General features: G+C 44.5%; 1 protein-coding gene and 1 long non-coding RNA gene across 2 annotated transcripts in view; one reads left to right on the top strand and one right to left on the bottom strand.

The window, feature by feature from the left end:
- Positions 1-21,702, bottom strand: part of DTD1 (D-aminoacyl-tRNA deacylase 1) — a 111,389-nt gene that overhangs the window by 12,178 nt on the left and 77,509 nt on the right. The window lies entirely within an intron of this gene.
- LOC142010173 (uncharacterized) lies at positions 1,467-3,271 on the top strand. The gene is made up of 3 exons (XR_012644711.1): positions 1,467-1,587; positions 2,066-2,188; positions 2,914-3,271. It is a non-coding gene; the product is annotated as an uncharacterized LOC142010173 (long non-coding RNA).

Below are 21,702 nucleotides of genomic sequence, written 5' to 3' on the forward strand. Positions count from 1 at the left end.
GTAGCCACAGTGCTTGCTTACGCCCAACACAAGTTACATGGGGGTAAGCACGTGCCATGCACAATGACTGAACAGCCTCTTTTCTGGCCTTAAAATCTACCTCTCAGGGCAGGGCTAAGGTGGTTGGCTGCCTCCCTTCGTCCACCGGTGGGGGCGGACGCAGTTGGCGGATGAGTGGCCTAGACGGCGTTGTATGGCGTGCGTGGCATCGGCCGCGCTGGGCGGGAGAGTACAACGCACAGTAAACCCTCGAAATACGTGACTGCGAGTTGTGCTTAACTCACATTAACATGAGTTAAGTGTAACTCAAAATCCCGCTCCCCTCTGGCCCCGTATGACCCCGCGCACCCCTGCCCACCTCTCCTCACCGGCAGCTCCGACTCAACCCCTTCCTTCCCTGCGGCCCAGCTCACCACCCCCCAACGTGCAGTTCCAGCTCAAACCCCTCTTCGCGTGCAGCTCTGGCTCAACCCCGCCCCCCCGGTTCAAACACCCCATGTGCAGCTCTAGCTCAAATCCTCCCCCCACATGCAGCCCCAGTTCAACCCCCCTGAGGCCCGGCTCACCACTCGAGCCCGGCTCCAGCTCAAACCACGTCCCCATGCATGGCTCCGGCTCAGCTCCAGCCTTGTCCCCCACAATCTTAACCCACCCCAGGCTTCACCCTCCCACCACCATACCACAGCCCCAGCCCACCGCCAGGCTGAACCCTCCCGAACCCCTGGCCCCCCACACCAGGGTTCCAGGTGCTCCTGCTGTGTTCTGATGGGGAAAAGGCTGCCCCTGACTTCCACAAAATGTGGGTTATGTGACGGTGTGTGGGAATGGAACCCTTGTGTAAATCGAGGGACTACCGTATTGCTTTGGATGGAGATGGGGAGGGGGAGGAAGCTGGGGGAGGGATTTACACCAGAAATGGGAGAAATTCTCCCTTCCATCCCCTACTCCTTTAAATTCCTCCCCCCCATTAAACCCACTCCTTAGACTTCCCACATTTTATACCCAGCCTATTGTTTAATCCTCTTTCTTACTATTGAAGGAAACCTGAAAGACAAAGGAGCAGAGGGACAGAGAACCTTCATCCAGGGCCCTCAGCTATCCCTACCCATATCCAGGAGGAGCTGAACTGGAACCAGGGCAACCCACTACACCGAGGCCACGTAACTCTGTTACTAATCAAGCACAAAACATTTCAGGCCTAGATAGAAACACGCACCTGCCCAGCCTGAACAAATGCAGAGGGTCTTTCCCTGAAAGCTCATTGCCTAATGAATAATATTGCTAGTTTTTAAAGGTGCTACAGGACTGCTTTCTTTGTTTTGTGATGGCATCTAGCCATCCCTCCTCCTGTATTCCTGTTCCTCGCTTGCAGACCTAGCTGCTGCACTTTGGACCCTGAGAAAACACCTTTTGCTTTCAGTTTCTGCAGGCAATGCCTATTAGTCTCAAATGCCACTGTGGTTTTCCACGGTGGTAACTCAACTCTCTCTCAGGGAATGCCTTAGGACCAAGAATGCAGCACAGCAGAAATGCCAGGCGATAGCACTGAAATAATATGCTGTGGATATGGGCCAACTGTTATCCAAGGTAAGTGGGCGAGGTGATGGCTAACAAGGACAGCCTGACAAAAAGGGCAGGAGGAGGAACAAGGAAGACAGCACAGAAGAGAGGATAAAATGAAGTTGGATTTATTTAGTTTTGCACATCTGCCAACTCAGCTTCCCACTCCCTTCCTCTTTTCAGTCTTTGCTTTTCTCTCCTCTGTCCCCACCCTTCCCATTCTCACCAACTTTCCCCTTGGCCACGACCCCATTTTTTACTTCTCATTGAGATGCTCTCTTGCCTTTGAGGCCGATACCGATCTGGTAGAAACAGGGGGAAAAGAAGCACTTCCTTCTCAATCAGAACTAAAATATTCAGGTTTCTTTTTTCACGAGCATTTGCTTGAACTGAGAAACTGTTCCTTTTACATACAGAAGGGGCATGTTAACCACTGAAAAGGACTTATGAACCTGCATCTTTCCCAGGGCTGTACTCGTCAAACTCATCTCACTTTTGATTCCAGAAACTGATCCCTTCAGCCCTCTTAATTCTTCCCAGCATTGCCAGATGAAAACATTCCAAAACAACACGTCAAGCCCTGCAAAACTGCCTGATGTGTGCAAGAGTACATGTGAGAGGGATGTCCGTAAGTGTTCAAAGTCCTGGGATTGTAAAATAGTACGTTTAAAGTTCTTTTAAATTGTCCTCTGGATTTCTAGCCTTTAAGGGCTATATTTTCAGGCTTTTCTCTGCACCTCTGAAAGCTAGAAATTTACTTTTTCCCCCCTACTAAAACCAGAGATTTTCTTTACCACATCTCCAGGAAGTAAGGCAGAAAAACACCCAACATCATGAGGCTTATAATGAAACCATTATGGCGGACAAAAGTGCATTTTATTTTGTTCTGTGAATTCCCTCCAACTGGTCTGAGATAAAATAAATGGGGCAAGACTCTGGGTAGGTCTGATTCAGGTTTGAGCCCAAGTCCCACTTTTGCCCACACACAAATCAGTCGAGCATTCAGGACTCCGGTCCTAGGACCCTGCTAGGAAGGTGGCTCAGATCCCAAGTCTCAATGTGACTTGGGTCCAGGCCCTACTATTTGGCAATGTCGGCACCTCAAGTCATAGGCCTGAGTCTGGAGGTCTGTGTGGTACATTGTGGACATGTTAGCATGGCTGAAAGACCTAAATTTTAAACCCAGGAAGTGCTGATGCTCATTAATGGATGTGGAAACTCGGAGTCCCCAAACCAGGGTCCCATAGACCCAGGCTTAGTGTAGACATATCCTTTGTTACACAGGCCTCTGATTGGAAATTGTTGGCATTTGAAAGAACCCGAACTGCTTGTCTTTCTCCCACGCATTTCTAGGTCACCAATCAACATCACATCTAGGCATGCATTGCTCTGTCCAGTTTCTCAAAAGACGCCGCTTTGAAAAACAACATTTAAAAGACTGTCTCAGTGCAAAGGATGAATGTACAGAGGAAATCAACTAAGACGAAGATCAGCAAACCAGCTGAGATGGTTTTCTCCCACGTCTTCCCATTTACCTTTTCAACTCCAGGTGTGTTCCCCTCCGTGGAAGTTTCCAGACTTCCATGTTGAAAGAGGGGCAGCACAATATCCTGGTCTGTGCCTGGCACAAACAATCAGGACCCCTAGATTCTAACCTCTCTCCTAACGCTAACCCCGGCATGACTTTGAGCTGTGCTGCTCTGGGCCTCAGTTACGCCATCTGTACAATGGGAATAAAGAATACTGACTTCTCTCCCCAGGGGTGTGGTGAAGTTCAATGAATGTATATCCAGAGCTCTCTGCAGCATGGAGGGATGATGCTAGAGGAGTCACAAGGGGGCACTGTGGGGCTGTGATCAGAAAATGGGGTTATCTTGTATTCTTTGAATCTCCAATAGTTTCCCTTGAGGTCAGTAGTATTTTGGGGTGTGCTGGTGCTACAGGATGGGCCCTGGAGGTCTGTAAAACACTGTTTAAAGAGGGAAGGGGGGGCAAAGAAACTTGCTCTGCATCTGGTAGAAAGGGCTCCCTCCCTAGTCTATGCACCTCCATTTCACTTTACGCTCCACTGGGTTGCCACAAAACTTTGCTTAAAACAACAAGGGATGCCATGAAAATCCCACAGACAGAGCTCTCCTGATCTGCCTCCTCCATAAGTCAATGGTTCCGTCTGGCAAAGGAACACCTTCATATTACAGCGCCCAGGGGAAACACAGTCAGTGGCTCATTTTCAAGAGCAACACATCCTGAGGGTCCTCTGGTGGGTGAGAGGGCTGAGAGCACGGAGGGGGTGAGGGCAGAAAAGAGGGACAGAGAGAGGAGGTGAAGGGTACAGGGGATGAGGATGCAGAGCGGGGAGAGTATGAATGTCACCTAGGGAGGAAAGCACAGAAAGGGACTTGGTGGGACATCAGGTGCAGTCCCCTGTGCTCCCCGGCAACCCCATCAAACATACCACCACCCCACTGGAGGAGCAACCCCCCAGCCTCTTGCACGCCAGGCAGGGAGCTGCGTTGCCACCTGAAAGAGGAGCGCTGAGAAGAAGGGGTTGGGGGAAGGAGGAGGATGTGGGGAGAGAAGCTTCAATCCCTGTCAGGATAGCCAAACCAGAACCTGGAGGAGGGGAGGAAGCCAGGCTTGTGTGTGGAGATGGGGGGGAGCTGTACTGACATTTCCCTTCCCTCCAGAGTTTTGCACATGTGATCTGGCCCCTCAGCAGTGGCAGACAGCTAAGAGGGGCACATGATCTTCCCACATGAGAATCCATACGACTCCTCATTGCCTTGCCCCCAGCCCAGGGACCCCACGCTCTCCCCATCCCCTCACCATGATCCATACATGTGATCTGGGAGGTAACGGGGGGGTGTACGCTGCCCTCCTGCTGCTGGGCTAGAGACCTGGGGACCAAGGTCTCCTGGGAACCACAGTGGGAGAAGATGCAGAACCCAAGCCCACGGCCTTTGCCCTACCACAGACTTGCGTCTGTCTGCGCACGACAGCAACAGGAGGACAGGGCTGCATGTGGGGCGGGGAGCTGTATGTACTGCTGAGCTGATGGCATTCTGTTCCCTTCTCCACTGTCCCTCTCACTGGGGTAAGGAGCAGACCGCTGAGCCCTCTCCGCTGATGGGGCTGCACCTGGGTCTTTCTGGTACGCAGCATCGCTTATAAATAGCTTGCTGGTACAGCATACTGGAGCATACCAGCCTATTTTCACTGCTGGGTCTGGATCCCAAGTGGAGAGGCACCGCTTGAGCTATTTCTATGTGGCGCTCAGGATCTGGTCCAAGAGGTGAACATAGCTGAACCGCTTTACAACGACCATAACATAATAAAATTTAACATCCCTGTGGTAGAGGCGGGGAAATCAGAAGCAGCGCATCACGGTAGCAGTTAATTTCAGAAAGGGGAACTACATAAAAGTAATGCACATTGGAAAACAACCCTAACTATATATAAACAATGATGGGGTCTAAATTAGCATTACCACTATGAGAGAGCTCTTTGCATCACTGCAGATAGTTCTCTGGCAACATCCACTCACTGGGCAGCAGAAGTCAGAAGAGCAAACAGAATCACTACAAAAGGGATTGCTACTAATACAAAAATAACATAATGCCTCTGTATAAACCCACGTCTTGGATATGCACGTAGATCTGGTCTCCTTGTCTCACACAAGACATACTGGAATTGGAATAGTGCAGAAAAGGGCAACAAAAATGATGAGGGGTATGGAACAGCTTCCATATAAGAAGAGATTAAGACTGAGACTTTTCAGCTTGGAAACGAAACGGACTAAGGAGGGGGTAATGATGAGGTCTATAAAATAACAACAGGTGTGGAGAAAGTAATTAAGGAAATGTTACATACGCCTTCTCCTAACACAAGAACTAGCGGGTCACCCGGGTCACCCGCAGGTTTAAAACAAACAAAAGGAAGTATCTCTTCACACAATGCAGAGTCAACCAGCAGAATGCCTTGCCAGAGGATGTTGGGAAGGCCAAGTCTATAACAGGTCTCAAAAGATCTAGGTAAATTCATGGACAATAGGTCAACCAATTGCTGTAAGTCAAGATGGCAGGGATGCAAAACCATGTTCTGAAAAGTCCCGAGCTCCTGCTCAACAGGAGGAGCTGAGAAGAGATGACAGGGATGAATCCACTTACGAATCACCTCTCCTGTTCTTTCCCTCTGAAGCACCTGGCACTGACCACTGAAGGAAGACAGGATACTGGACTAGGTGGACCATTGATCTGATCCAGTATGGCCATTCTTATGTTCTGTTCTGTTCTAAAGTATCCAATTTACAGATGTTAACTTTAGGGGATCTTTTATTTGGACAACATTAATTTTTCCAATTTTAGTCCTTGCATTGTGAAATTTCTTCTATTTTCCACTGTTTTCAGAACACAGAAAGGTGTCTCCCAATATTTTCCTGTTCCATTTGGCAAAAGTCTGAATTTAGCTGAGCCTACAAACACAGATAACAACAGTCAGATGCGAACAATGCCGGCAATATTGATACTCTTCTCAGTTCCTGTTTCACACACAGTGCTTGAGCTCACATATTGTTTTTGGTGTCTCACACCTAAATATTGCTTTCCGATACTGAATTTTAGAAGTAGGTGGAGGTGTAATGAATACTTACATTTAATGCATGGAAAATTCAAAGGTGAAGGATATACACTGCCAGATAATTTTATGGCAGGTCAAAGTTTAGAATGAGGCCGATGCATTCACCTGCCATTTAGTCATAAGAACATGTCAATATAACAGTAACACTGGGATTTTATGAACAATACATTTAGGGAACTGATGCGCCTGTTGGCGTTTAAGCCTTCAGAGTTCAAATTTTAAAGCTTTCTACTGCAGCCATGAAGGAGAGGTTTTAATTTATATGTTAGCATTTGTTAACGAAAGTGGAGATGCTCACGGAATGGCATGATTGGAGCAGAAGCCTTTGATGACATGCTAGATATCCTGAGACTTGTAATTAAAACTGGAAGAGTTAGCAAACACTACCTCTGCAGAAAATGGCAACTGCTAGTGCAGAGGCAGGAGGCAGCAGTTGGTTTTCACATGAGCAGTATTTTGTTAGATGGGCGTTATACACAAAGACTGGGGAAGCAGCAGAAAAAGCCTCTGTTACGATGTCCTGCCCATGCAGCTGAAGAACTGTCTTAAAATCTGGTTAGGGTACGCCAATTATGTCACAGCTTTGTACAAAGGCAGAGTCAAAATAGGACCAGGAAACATGCATTAAATAGGATGTAGGGGGCCAGAAACATTACCACCTGGTTACAAATAATAAATACCTCCTAGATGAAGCCCTTTTATGTGCACACACGCATTTTAGAGACAACTGCTTCCCCCAGAAAGAAACGGGGGAGGAGAGATGTTGAGTGAATATTTCTTCAAAATTTGCATCCATAAAAAAACCAACCAATAGATTGAAGCTGCTCAGAAAGCAAGTCTTAGCGTTTTAAAAACTCTTATTTATTAGAGAGGTAGCCAAGTTAGTGTGTATCTTCAAGAACAACAAAGTCCTGTGGCACCTTATAGACTTAACAGATATTTTGGGGCATAAGCTTTCGTGGGCAAAGACCCGCTTCGTCAGATGCATCTGATGAAGTAGGTCTTTGCCCACGAAAGCTTATGCTCCAAAATATCTGTTAAGTCTATAAGGTGCCACAGGACTTTGTTGTTTATGATTTATTAATTTTCATTACAAAATTCTAAGAAACTTACTGATAAAGAAACTTCAATTTAGGATGGGGAGAGACTTTCATTTCAATATAATAATGCATAATGAACACGGTAACAACAGAGTAACACAGCTGAAGTGATAAATCATCTTGATACACATCAGAATTCAGATTATATGAAGGGGGTGAGCGTGTCCAAGGGTTATATAAGCTAATATGGAGAGAAATATTTTCATTTCACTGTTTTAAAAGTTAAACTAGTCTGGAAGATGGACAGAAAGATACTGAGCATTCTCCTGCATTGAGAGAGCCCAAGCTAACGTGATGATTAGTTTGACCGCACCCCTTTAAAATGGGATTCACATAAATCCCTAAAGTCAAAAAAGTCTTGAGACGGAGGGAAATAAATGGTAAAATCTGCTTTTTACCCCCAGCAGCGTAAATGCACAAATAGGAACAGATTACGTTTGGGATGCAACAAAGTTATTATGCAAAATTAAAAGTAAGCCTGCTTCCCCCTGCATTGCCATGAATGAAGAGTGTGCAATTTTTAAGAAGGGATTAAGATAAGGCACTTTTCTAATAAAAAGGGGGAAAATATAATTGGAAGATGCAGTATTACAGCATCAATTTTAACCATTATGCAAAGCTGCGCAAAGATAAAACGGCTGTCAGATAAACTTCATGATTATTGCTGAAAAGCCCTGGCATTTTGCCTTAAATTCTGCTGCTATTACACGATACAAAACAAACTGATACCACAAATGGAAACTCCACAAAACTTTGTGAGTATAAGCAGCGCTAATCTGTCTTTCTCAAACCCCTTAACACAGAAGCAAAGCAACATGAATTCCGCTTCTATTTAATCTTTAACTTGGAGAGGTTTTCACAACTAACGTTTGTAAAACAAGCGGATTTTAACAAAACGTGGCCAGTAAAGGTGCATTTCTCTTGCATCCTGACTAGATTAGCAAGGATTAAGTGGGCAACGGATTCAACTTTCAACCCTGCAAACCTGTGCAAATCCACATCCACAAGTTGTACCTTCCCCGTCCGCCACCCTGGGGATCTGAGGGGTTTCGAAGGAGGGGATTTGACAGACCAGGGGATGTCAGGCCTCCTGGCTGCACTGGGTGGGGGGGAATGGTGAGCCTGTTGGCCAGGCTCCCCTCCCGCAGGCTGCCTGTGGGGCTCCACTCCTGCTGGGGCTCCCTGCCAAAGGGCTGCTGGCCGGTGTTCCCTGGCAGGCTCCGTGCCTCTGCCGAGTTCCCTGACCCAGTCATGTGGCTGCAGGGCTCTCCTTCCCTGACTGTGCTCCTGCTGCCGCAGGACTGGCTGCAAGGGGTGTACCCCAGCTGGCTCCCTGCCACGGGGCTGCAGAGCTCCCTCAACTTGGTCAGGCTTCCCACTGCTGTAGGGGCTCCATGCCCCAGCCTTGCTCCCCACCACAGCACTTCCAGTGGGGATCCCCAATCCCGGCTGTTCTCCCCCCATAGTGGGACTCCCAGACCCCAGCTGGGATCCGCACCCCAGGGCTGCCCCTTGGGCTCCCCAGAGCTGGCTGCCAGCTGAGCTCCCTGCCACAAGGGATGTCGCTGGATGAGAATGTGCCAGACAGGAGTTTCAACCTGTATTAACTGAAACAAGGCTAGTAAGAAATGGCTGCCTTGGCTCAGTTCCTAGTGCCCCATATTCCGCTACTTCCAATTACTCGCCATTAATCACTGTAAGATTAAAAGTGTAGAACTGGCATGAATCCTCCACTGAAAGTGCATTAGTTCTTGTTGGTACATGGAGTAGTCCTACCACGTCAGTTTATGGATTTACAATCCAATCCTGACAAAAGTTAATGATTGAAATCAATGAGACTACAGTCCTTGCACAAATAAAAAACAAGAAGTCCTGTGGCCCCTGACAGACGAGAGCTATTTTGGAACATAAGCTTTTGTGGGCAAAGACCTACCTGAAGAGGGTCTTTGCCCATGAAAGCTTATGCTCCAAAATAGCTGTTGATCTATCAGGGGCCACAGGACTTCTTGTTTTTGCAGATACAGACTAACACAGCTACCCTTCTGATGCTTCCATAAATAAGGTTTCCCCAAACCTTCTGTCTTTGCAGGACCAGTTGCCACGTGAAGTGTTGAGTTAAGAATGCTTCTTACACACGGTAAACTTTCCAACAATGTTTCAGAGATGTTGGTAGATAAAGTTTACTGAACAAAAACCAACAGCTGAGTCCTATAGAAAAATTTAAAAAATGCTTCAAAGCTTTCTTACTAGCATCTCTGGTAATTAATGGCATATATTTTAAAAATAAGGGTTTCTGTATGGCTAGGCCAACGCCTTAACAGAGTTTTTTCTAGCACCTTAAGGAACAGCAAATTTATTAGCTCATGGGTCTCAACCACAAAAGCTCATGATCTAATACATTTGCTAGCCTTATGGTGCTACAGGAATGTTTGTTATTTGTGAAGCTATGTACTAACACACTGCCCCTCTGAGATTTTTTCTAGTTACTCGTACAGACTGAACCTTTCTAGTCCAGCAGCATTGGGACCTGACCAGTGCCGAACCAGAGAATTTGCCAAATCATGGGAGGTCAATATTGTCTAGAGGCATTACCAACCCTTCCACTGCTTACTGGGCTCTTAGAAAACATTTGGGATAAATTAGAACTAAATAACAGCACAGAACACAGAGCCAGGACTGGTGGCTGTAAACAAACTTTATGGGACCATGGGAAACTTGGCCACACCCATGATAAGTGGACACCGAGCTCACTAAAATCATGCTGGACCACAGACGTTGCTGGACCAGAGCATGCCAGACTAGAGAGGTTCAACCTGTACTGGATGACAGTCTACAAAATACATTGCTTTCAAAGACATCTAGAAGAAGAAAAAAAACCGATCTAAAAGTAGGAAACCCTTGCAAATTAAACAAACCTCCTTATTATTCGTATTTCACTAGCCCCTAAGAGTTCCAATCATGGACCAAGGCCTCAATCCTGTCCTAGGTGCTGTATCAAGACAGAACACAACGAGAATCCAGTAGATCAGTCATCGTCTGTTATGCTTTAAAATAATTTACTGAAGGACAAGATGGCTGAGAGGATTAGCAACAGGATATACAGTCTTTCTTTTAGTAATCTGAGTCTAAACGAGCAAGGACCAAAAATAATCCCCTGATGTCTGCCTGGAAACCTACTATATGAGATCAGGGTACCTGGATATCAGTCCAGTTACCAGTGACCACACCATGAAAAGGTACCACCAAATTATCAGTAACTGGCAGTGCTCATTACACTCTTGCCAGGCTGTTGCCAGGTGCACCCCAACCCCAACCCTGAAAGACAGGCCCATCAGGGCAGGTTTCAGACACAGTGCCAGAGCAACAGGAGGAAGCTTGCACTGCTATTGCTCATGTTGTATTTGTGCTGTGGGGAGCTAACTTCAGTCTCGAGGGCTGTCAGTCCGATGACACCTTTCACTGGGACTAATTCCTTTTACTTGCATTTGTAATGTCTGTCACCCACAAGCAGCACCACCATTAGCAGATGACCACCTTGGTACTCACATAGACAGGCCTGTTAAGCTACTTTACACACTTAAACTTTTGTACCCCATTGAAAAAGTTCTCCATTCATTCAGAAGTGAAAGACGACTAGGAGTGAGTAGCAACCGGCAAAGCCTCACCCAAATGAACTAACCTCATTCCATAACCTTATCTCAGGCAAGACACTTAAGATCCCCCAGCCCTCGCCCCCATCCTTCAGTCCTATGTACTTGATTTGACAGTTTTTATTGCAATTTTTTTTTGGACCTCTGAACTTACAGATGCCAGTCTGTACTGGAAATGCAATTGATCTGATGAAGTGGGTCTATCCCATGAAAGCTCATCTCTGAATAAATTATTTTGTTAATCTTTAAAGTACTACGTGATGGCTGTTTTTTTCTGTTAGAATACAGACTAACTCAGCTATCTCTCTGTTACTAACCTCATCTCTGTTGTCACAAGACTTACACCAGGGATTAATTTGGCCCAATATATACATCCAGTACCTTCCTTAATGTCTTTTTCATTTCTCATTAGAATAGGTCACTTATGTGCAAGCATAAAATATTATATAACAAGCGAAAGACATCAATTTTATGGTTGAGGATGGAGCAAGACTTTGTTTGCTACATGATTTATATTTCCTGCTCCGTTTCTTAGGACAATAATGTGCTTCTGAAATGAGGTCTTGGCTAGCTAATTACTTTAATTTCTGAGACAAACATGTTAATCTGAGAACAATAAATTTTTAGTCACTTCCAAGGAAACCACATTAAACTAGTCTCATAACCAAGAAAACAATGACAAGCAGATCAAGTCCAAGGCTGACGAGACTTATATTTGAAATTCAGTTGCAAGAGAGTCCCTTATCTACATGAAAATTAAGACCTGTAATTCATTATGGCTACAGCTCCACCATACCATATATAGGGCTCGGATGTTTTCACCACACCATTTGACCCCCCTCCAAGAAGGCCTAACTGACATAGAAGTAAACATAACTGTACTGGTGGTGGCAGCAACAGTGAGAACATTTAAGGAAAAATGTCTAGGGTAGAAAAGGTCTGAAGAGAGAAGCGTCATTTCTTTTCCAAATGGTTTCTTGCAGTCATACAGAGGAACATGGAAGTCAAATGTCCCTGCCTCAGATTCAAGTTGAAACTCTCTAGTCAGGCACTGTCTCGTCTGGTAACATGCAGCATGATTTTAGTTAGCAGGATGTCCACTTATTATGGGTGTGGCCAAATTTCTCCTTGTCCCATAAAGTTTGTTTACAGCCACCACTCCTGGCTCTCACTGCTGTGTGCTGTAATTTAGCTGTAATTTACCCCTAAATGTCTTCTAAGAGCCCAGTAAGCAGTGGAAGTGTTGGTAATGTGCTAGACAATATTGACCTCTCATGGTACAGCAAATTCTGTCATCCAGCACCAGTCAGGTCCCAAGGGTGCTGAATACGAGAGACTGAACCTGTACTAAAATATTTAAATTATGTTTTAAGGCTGGAAATCTCTCTCTCTTATACAGTCTCTAATCAAATATGTCTACATAAGATATGTTTTTTTACCTTGCTTAACTGCATGTATTTTTCTCTAATGTAAATTTCAGTTCCTTCAGGTTTCTACTTGAAGAAGTGAGTATTTATTATATAAACCATAGAAGTCAAACAACAGGCTAGATTTTCCATGGTTATCAGGAGATTCTGTTTTAACAATTCTTCCAGAATCTATAGGTAGGTCTATGTTTATCATTTACATTTTTTCTCTTTTTACCTTTAATGATAATAAAATGAAGTTTGCACATTTGTCTTTGAGGGATGAATTTTAGCCCTTTTGTCCATTCTTCTCCAAGGTTTCAGGAACAGAGCACATCTGTGTGCCATTTATTGATTGTGTAAAAGATATAGTTGATTGTTCAGAGTCAGTTTTATAATACGTCAAACAGCTGCTTCAATTTCACCTTCTTCTGACTCGGGAATAAAACATTTGCAAGACATTGCCATCTACTGGCTATGAAGGGCATGCAATCCAGAAGTCTCCCAGCCATAGCAGTCATTAGGTAACTTTTCAGACCAACAGGAATAAAGGGTCTTCTCTCATGCTTCAGGAATGCCTCCACGAACCTGACTAAACCCCTATCAAAGATTCTCTACCACAGAACCAAGACAGGTTGTTGTGATTTCACTTCTCCTGTGGCCCAGGGACAGCTCAGTGGTTTGAGCACTGGCCTCCTAAACTCAGGGTTGTGAGCTCAATCCTTGACAGGGCTGTTTAGGGATCTGCAGCAAAGAGATTAAAAAAGGGATAGTGCTTGATCCTGCCGAAAGGGCAGGGGACTGGACTCAATGACCTCCCAAGGTCCCTTCCAGCTCTATGAGATGTGTGTATCCATTGTATTCACTATACATTAACCTCCCACTCAGAATGGTCTGGTCATTCAATCAGAAACAATTCAATTTGACGCTGGTAACCAATCATATGCCACAAGTAACAAACAGCAATCAGACTGAAGAATGGGTAGAGCATCCACCCAAACTATACAACAAATAGTTACAGACAATAGATGCTCAAAAAAAATCAGCACTGGCTTGAAAATCTCTTGGGAACAGAAAAAAATATTGTGAGCCCAATGAATAATAGTGGCAACAAATCATTCCGCTAACTTTAGTATTAATACGCAAATTAATACAATGCTATGCTCAGGATATGAAATACTAATCCATGGAGTGGGATAAAATTCAAGAACACCACTATAAAACATTCACTTACAGATGAAATAAATGGAAAAAAAAATTAATAAAATGTTTCATCGTTAACTTATCTCGAGTGCCTGATTTTATAGAATGCTAAAAAGCTGAAGAGCGGAGCCACATTCCCAGTCTTAGACTATGTACTTTTTAAAGGGCAGTTTCCTTTTTCTAGGACTCTGTGAAAGGTCCCATTACACAACATTTCAGCAGCTGTTCTTGTGCCCATTGCTGTCTGTGGCAAATACTAAGTTAATCAAAACTATAGGAAGCCCTTGTTGGTCTGAAGAACCCACATTGCTGCAGCAAACCAGTGCAACCAATGTGTCGAACCATTAGGTTTTACCTAGTCTCGTGACACAGTGCGATGGCCTTGCTCAGGGAAGGGCTGGAAATGCTACGGGTTACTGTGGTTCTCAAACTGTGCATTGGGACCCCAAATGTGGGTCACTAAAGCTGGTTTAGAACTGCTGGGGTCCAGGGCTGAAGCGTAAGCCCCACCATCCATGGCTTTGGCTCCCTCAGCCATGGTGGTGGGGCTTGGGTGGGCTCAGGCTTTGGTCCCTCGCCTTCCCCTTTGTGGGGTAATGTAATAATTTTTGCTGTCAGAAGGGGGTCACAGTGCAATGAAGTCTGTGAACCCCTGGGTTAGGTCTAAACCGCCCAGGCTGCACTGAGCTAAAAGGCTTGCACTTGAAAACATGAACGGGAGGGATTATTTTACTGATTAAAGGTGTCACCATACTGTTAAGAAAAAACAGACTCATTTTAAAATATTTTCATTGTTTTCAATACCATTCTGGTTGAGCGGCCACAAACAATCAAAACTCCAGCCAAAAGAAAGTAAAGTTAAATTACTTGCTATTCAAACAAACTTCTGACTAAACATGGTCCTAATCCAAGTTGCACCGACTGGCCAAATGTCCGACTCTAATTGCCTATGAAAGCAGGGTCCATTTTTTTTCAATGAACCCTTAAATTGGGCATGCGTGCACGTAGACACACATACACAGGTAAGAATGCACGCAACTGAGCCTGATTTTTGAAGAACAATTCCATTCAAAATGACTTTCACACATGCAAATGTGAATGAGAAATTTTGAGATGTAGTTGCCACTAGATTGCCTTGGTAGAGGTTACTAGCAGTGTGGAAATTTAGAGGCAACTACAATTAAAAACATTTTGAAAGGGAAGTGGGATTTGCTGACAAGGAGAGGAACAAGAGCTCTTCTCCTACATACAAAAATGAAATTAAAGCTCTAAAAATTCTAAGAGCCTTCAGTGGCTACTTGCTGTGCAAAACAGTCACCACAAGGAATGGATAAAAAAACCTAGCTTCATCTGGTATGCCTTACTGAAATTAAGCTTAATCCTGAGAAAAAATGAAGGGAAATCCTGTAAACAGGGCAGAATACAACTCTCAAAATATACAGAATCATTTTACTATTGTTCACAAAACCATAAGCAAACAAAAAAATGGAGGGTAAGCTTCCCATAAGTTGCATAACCTCTGTGAAAAACAATCATAAGCAGAGCTGGTGGTGATGACTATTTAAGGTTGCCTAAAACTTTCCACTGCACACCCTGCTTTCAGTCGGTTACAACCTGCCAATCTTTAACTCTTCTGTTTTCACTTTGTCTCAGGGCAATTTTTAAATGGCTCAGCCATTTTCCTAATGTAGATAAGGAAACAATAAGTAGTTTTGCTGGTGTTAAAAATGTTTTGCACTTCGATGTCTGTAAAACGGAACGTGAAACTGGGTCGGGTGATCATCCTGAGGCCAGCAGCAATCCTTTTGCTGGTTAAAGAATGTTAATATTGCTAAACCGACTATTCAAAAGTTTGGAATTAGGGAATGCCAATCCAAGCTCAATTCAGCCTGCCTGTGCATACGCACAGATATTGTATTTGATCACATGACCATGTACGATTTGTCCCAATTTGTTCTACAGGATTCCAGCCTCAAAGTCTGGGAAGGAGAGAAACTGAGTCGTAAGTCTGTGAGGAGACAAAACCTATTTTTTTTTTTTTGTGGTTACGGCACCGAATTGGTACCCAGGAGAGCTAGACTCTACCTTTGGCTTTGCCACAGACTCTGCAATGTTCGACTAGGCTATTATAAATACACACAAACAAGAGGCTACAAAGACAAGCTTTATTATGGCAGTTCCTAGCAGCAGAGCGCTTGACTCTGCAATTTTGGAGGTATGAGGGAGAGAGTTTAGTGGCTTTATCATACATAAAACAGACCACAAGCTGAGAGAAAACTTGATTTTAAAGAACAGATCACTCTTCAAATCCTCAAACAAAGGAGATCAGCATTCTTTTGCATCCTGTTCTTGAAAATCGATGTTTCCATTTTGAAAACAGTTCACACTGAATGAAGCCAGAGTGTGTTGCGCTTTTATACCTCACTTGCTCAATGAATTGTGAAAAACAGTCAGCACCACTATGCTGAAACTGCTCATCATTTTAAAACACTAACCTAGAAATCTGAATGAACACTCTTCCAGCAATACCTTCCAGTGCTCGCCTGCTAAACAGGCCTGCTATAAATAAGTATGTTTCATTGCCAATAAATTATGAATGTACTCAACAGTGTTTGTAAAACAGATGTCATTGCTAAATCGTTCAAGAAAATGAAACTTCCATGAACAGCATATTTATTCAAGTAGCTAAAAAGCAATAAATTGCTGATCGATCAATCACTCATGCGTTCCCATGACAGCTGCCCTAAATAATGCCACAACTTGGAAATAATTTAAGTATTATTACTTCAGTCATATTTGTATCACTAATTTTATTTTACCAGTTTCTGTGCTTTCCAGAAAAAAAAAAACAACACACACACTTCATCACCTTGACTGAAAAACCGCAACAGGAAAACCTCTGTTCTGATAGGGCTGCCCCAAGAAGTTGCATAACATGACTATGGAATGTAGAAATAACATCACAATGTTTAAATAAGAGCTCAGAAGAAGCAAATATTAAAAAAAAAAAAAAAAAGAAAAAGAAAAAGAAATGAATTCCAATTCAGCTTACAATGAAACCATGGAGTGCTTTTATACAGGATATCTAGAAGGAAGTAAACAGCTTATGGTATGTACATGGTTAATATTGCTCCTATGCTATTTATAGAATAGGAAAAAAAAAGATAAAAAATGAGACCAGAAAATGGGAGGAAAATGGTCACTTGTCCAGCTGTGATACTCTGCCAGCCCAGGAACCTTTGGTACAGGAGATTCCAAGTAGCCTAGAATCTCTTCTAAGGCCAAGCCTATATTACGTCCCACTGTCGATAGAAACTAGGCAACTTCAGCTATGCAAAAGGCGTAGCTGAAGTCAATGTCCTTGCCACTGTGTCTGCCCTCCCATTGACTCCAGATACTCTGCTTGTCCTGATGGAGAATTGGAGTGGACAGGAGAGTGCTCAGAGGTTGATTTATCATGGCTAAGCAGACATAAGTTGATTGCTGGAGATTGATCACTGCAGCGTCGATCCACCATGCAGTGAAGACAAGCCCTAAATTACATCAAGGAAAAGGGTGCACTTCCCTCTCACAAGCACCCCCTTACGTGAATGCAGGTGCCTGCACTTTCTCTCTCCGGCAGGTCATCAGCAACTCGGCCTTCAGGCCAAGTCACACGCTCTCCGTATGGGAAATATATGACAAACCCCTTCCAGTCATCAGCTCAGTTCCTTCAAACTGTGTTGCTTCTATAATTCCCTGGGCCACTTGCCCAGGGCCCCAGCACATTCTTCACTCTTACCCCAGGGCCTTGTTCTGGCTGTATCCCAGCCACCAACCTAGATGGAGCTCACCTCACCTCTCCCAGCCTCTGCCAGTACGGCTCTATCCGAGGTCCTGCAGCTTCCTTAGCCAGCCAGGCACACATCAATACATCTCTACTTCCAACAAGAAAAGGCTTTCACTCTGGCCCTGCATCTTTTTATACTAGCCTGCTGGGCCCTGATTGGCTGCTTTCTGCAGCCCCTTTTTGATTGGCTGCATGGGAACCAGCCAAGCTACACAGCCTGAAGGGCTCTCTCCACTACCCTTTTCTGGGCTGGGGTCTGACAGGGTGATCAGCCTTCCAGTTGTGAGCCTCATCAATTTACATTCACGGCACAAAGCAATCCAGATGTTTTCTGCAGACTTTTTGCAAAACAATATAAAGTCTATAAAGAAAATATAACAACAGTTTAGTGTTATTTTCAGCTCATACCCAGATATGCTCATATTGCTTCCCAGATCTTCAAGGTGCCATGCTCCCGACTGGAAATGCCCGAGGAAGTACAACCAGCCTTTAGAGAACGTTTTTTGAAATGCTTCTCATACAGCTGTTTTAAAATCAGGGAAATAGCAGAATCTAAGGACAGACGCTGTGGGTATTCTGGGGCTGGAGCACTCCTGGGAAAAAATTGTTGGGTGCCAAGTACCCACTCAGCCTCCCCCTTAACTCCTTCCTGTGCCTCCCACCCACTGGTGGGCCCTGAAAAGCAGCACCTTCCACCATGGTCCATTGTCTCATGGTGCTTACGGGAGGCAGGGAAGGAGCAAGGATGTGGCACACTCACCGGAGTGGGGAGACCTGTGTAGGAAGAGGAGGCACAGCCACAGGCACAGCCGGGGGTCAAGCACCCCCCAGCATTTTTGAAAGTCAGGGCCCGTGCATTCCATGCAATATAACAGTGAGCTGGGGGAATAGATGGGGATAAAGACATAGTAGTTTAAAGCCATCCTGCACGCCTGCAAAAACAGCCAGACAGTCTTTTGCCCACTGGAGTAACTGGACATCGCTACGGAAAGGAAAACGTCAGAGTGAACTCCCATGAGGATTAAATCACCTCCTGTCGCTACACTAAGAGGGTCAATTTCCCTTCTGTAGGGGGCTGGGTTCCTTCACACGGAATGAGAGAGATAAAAAGAAGGTTCCAATCCAGTAATACTAGTCCTTTCACTGGCCCGAGCACAGCACGCAACTTGGAATTGCCGTAACACAAGTTACTCTGAATTAAAGGTCAATTTCTATTGTACGATCGGTTTCCTCACCTTGGGACAGACTACCCTGAACCCTTTCTTGGCCATTCACATAGGAAAGGAGGAAAAACATAAGACTGGCCCATCCTGGGTCAGACCAATGGTCTATCTAGCCCAGTAACCTGTCTCCAACAGCACCACTATCACACATTTCATAAGTAACAGAGAGGAAGCCGTGCTAGTCTATACACTATCAAAACAAAAAGCAGTCAAGTAGCACTTTTCATTTCATAAGGAGTGAAGGCAAAAGGGCACTGAGTAAGTGACCCATGCCCTTGTCACCGACTCTCGACTTCCGGAAGTGGGAGGTTTAGGGACACTCAGGAGCACTTGGTGCATCCCAGGCCATCTTGGCTTATAATCATTCATGGATCTGTCCTCTGTGAACTTATTTAATTCTTGTTTGAGCCCTGTTTTACCTCTGGCCTTCACAACATTCACTGGCAATGAGTTCCACAGGCTGGCTGTGTGCTCTGTGAAGTAGTACTTTCTGATGTTTTTCTCTAGCTCGCTGCCTATTGAGTTCATCAGATGATTCCTAGTTCTTGTGTTATGTGAATCAGTAAAACAGCACTTCCCTATTAGCTGTATCCACATCATTCATGATATTATACATTTCTGTCCTGTCTCCTCTTAGTTGTCTCTCTTCTAAGATGAACAGTCCCAGCATTTTTAATCTCTCCTCAGATGGAAGCTGTTTCATACCCCAGTTTTTTTTTTTTTTTTTACCTCCCTTTGTACTTTTTCCAGTTCTAAAAATTACTTTCGGAAATAGGGCAACCAGACCTACATACACCATTCAATGTGTGGGCATACGACGGCTTTACTTGATGGCTTTCTGATAATTATCTATCCTATTCCTAATGGCTCCCAATATTCTGTTAGTGTTTTTGACTGACACAGCAGTGCAACCAGATGTTCCCAGAAAACCATCCACAGGACTCCAAGGTCTCCTCCTTGAGCAATAATAGCTCATTTCGACCCCATCATTTCATACGGGTATGATTATATTTTCCAATCTGCATTATTTTGCATTTATCAACATTGAATTTCATCTGACATGTCGCTCAGTCACCCAATTTTGCGAAGTCCGTTTGAATCTCTTCACAGCCAGATTTGGACTTAATTATCTTGAGTAATTCTGTATCCGCTGCAAACTTTGTTATGTTACTGTTCACACTCTTGGCAGGTCATTTACGAATATGTTGAATTGCACTGGTGCCAATACAGATCCTTAAGAGACCTTACTATTCACCTCTCTCCACTGTGAAATTTGGCCAGTTATTTATGCCTCTTGTTTTCCACCTTTTAACTAGTTACTGAGCAATGAGACCTTCCCTCTTACCTGTGACTCCCTACTTTGCCTAAGAGCCTTTGGTGAAGGACCTTGTCAAGGGCTGTATGAAAATCTAAGTATACAGCATCCACTGGGTCATCCAAGTCTACATGCTTGTTAATGCCTTCAAACAATTCTGGTAGCTTGAGGATCAAAATTAGCTATTACAACAGCTGGGTACCATGCACACCTATAGGTATGTCTACACTGCAGTTTCAAAGCAGCAACCGGCCGTGCCAGAGAACTTGGACTACATAATTGTTTCGTTGCAGTGTAGACTTCCAAGGTTGGACAATCCCTAAGTTCTGGGAGCTTCTTATTTTGCAGGAACCTTGAGCTGAGCTCCATCCCATGACCAGAAATCTACACTGCAACAAAACAGCTCTGTAGCCCAAGCCTCACAAGCTCAAGTCAGATGGCAAGTGGGCAGCTGCAGGTTTTCAACTGCAGTGTAGACACACCGTGTGTGTCTGATAATTCTACTTTTTACTATTGTTTCAACCAATGTGCCTGGTACTGAAGTTACCCTTACCTGCCTGGAATTACAAAATCACCCCGGAGCTTTTTTTTTTTTTTTAAATCACAGTTACATTAGCCACTCTGTACAGGTTGAAGCTCTCTAATCTGGGAAAGCAACGAGGGGTCCTGTAGCACCTTATAGACTAACAGAAATGTATGAGCGTAAACTTTCGTGGGCAAAGACCCACTTCGTCAGATGCCCATGAAAGCTTATGCTCATACATTTCTGTTAGTGTATAAGGTGCCACAGGACCCCTCGTTGCTTTTCCAGATCCAAATTAACACGGCTACCCCTCTGATACTCTAATCTGGAACTCTCTCATCCAGCAAACTCCATAATCCAGCATGATTTTAGTTCACTTCACACCACTTACAGGGTGGCCAAGTTTCCTGTGGTCCCATGAAGTTTGTTTGCAGACACCAATCCTGGCTCTCAGTGTTCTGTGCTGTTATTTAGCTGCAAATGACCTGTAAATGTCTTCTAAGAGCCCATCAGGCAGTGGAAGTGTTGTTAATGTGCTAGAAAATATTGAACCTTCTGTCGTTGGGCGAATTCTCTCGCCTGGTGCCAGTCAGGTCCCAAAGGTGCCGAATGAGAGAGGTTCAACCTGTATTCACTTGGTAAAAAGCCTAATTTAAGGCATGGGTTACGTACTGCTTAGTACCTGTGCAATTTCATTTCTGAACTCTTTCAGAAGGGACGGGGGAATTCTGTCTTATCCTAGGGACATATTACTGCTCAATTTATCAGTTTGTTCCAAACCCTCCTCTACTGACCCCTTGATCTGGGATAGTTCCCCAGATCCATCACCTGAAAAGAAAGAAATAGGGTCCTCCTCTTCAGACAAGTGAAAGCTACGTAGCTGTTGCTCCGTCAACGGGTAGAAGAGGCAGCAAGAACTGTGGCTATTTGCCCGACACTCTCTGCTGCCCCCAAAGGTGTGACAGCTGGGAGGGCCTTTGGCTCCACCTACCAGCCACAGTAGCTGGCTGGGAACACCAGACAAGAAGAAGAAGGCAGCATGTCCAGAGAAGGGTACAATTCCTTCTCAAAGCTTCTTCTGGAGTGGCCCAGGTACACACCATTAATTACTCTGGGTGCGCCTAAAGGAACAATGAACTCATGCAATTCTGTATACACAAGATTAACACTGTATTTCTATTGCGCATTTAATATAACATACCTTGACTTAGTCTTTAAATCTTCAGGGCTTTCAACAAATAACCCCAGGTTTTTATGC

This window comes from Carettochelys insculpta, chromosome 3 (genome assembly GCF_033958435.1).
Source record: "Carettochelys insculpta isolate YL-2023 chromosome 3, ASM3395843v1, whole genome shotgun sequence".
Classification (NCBI taxonomy): domain Eukaryota; kingdom Metazoa; phylum Chordata; order Testudines; family Carettochelyidae; genus Carettochelys; species Carettochelys insculpta.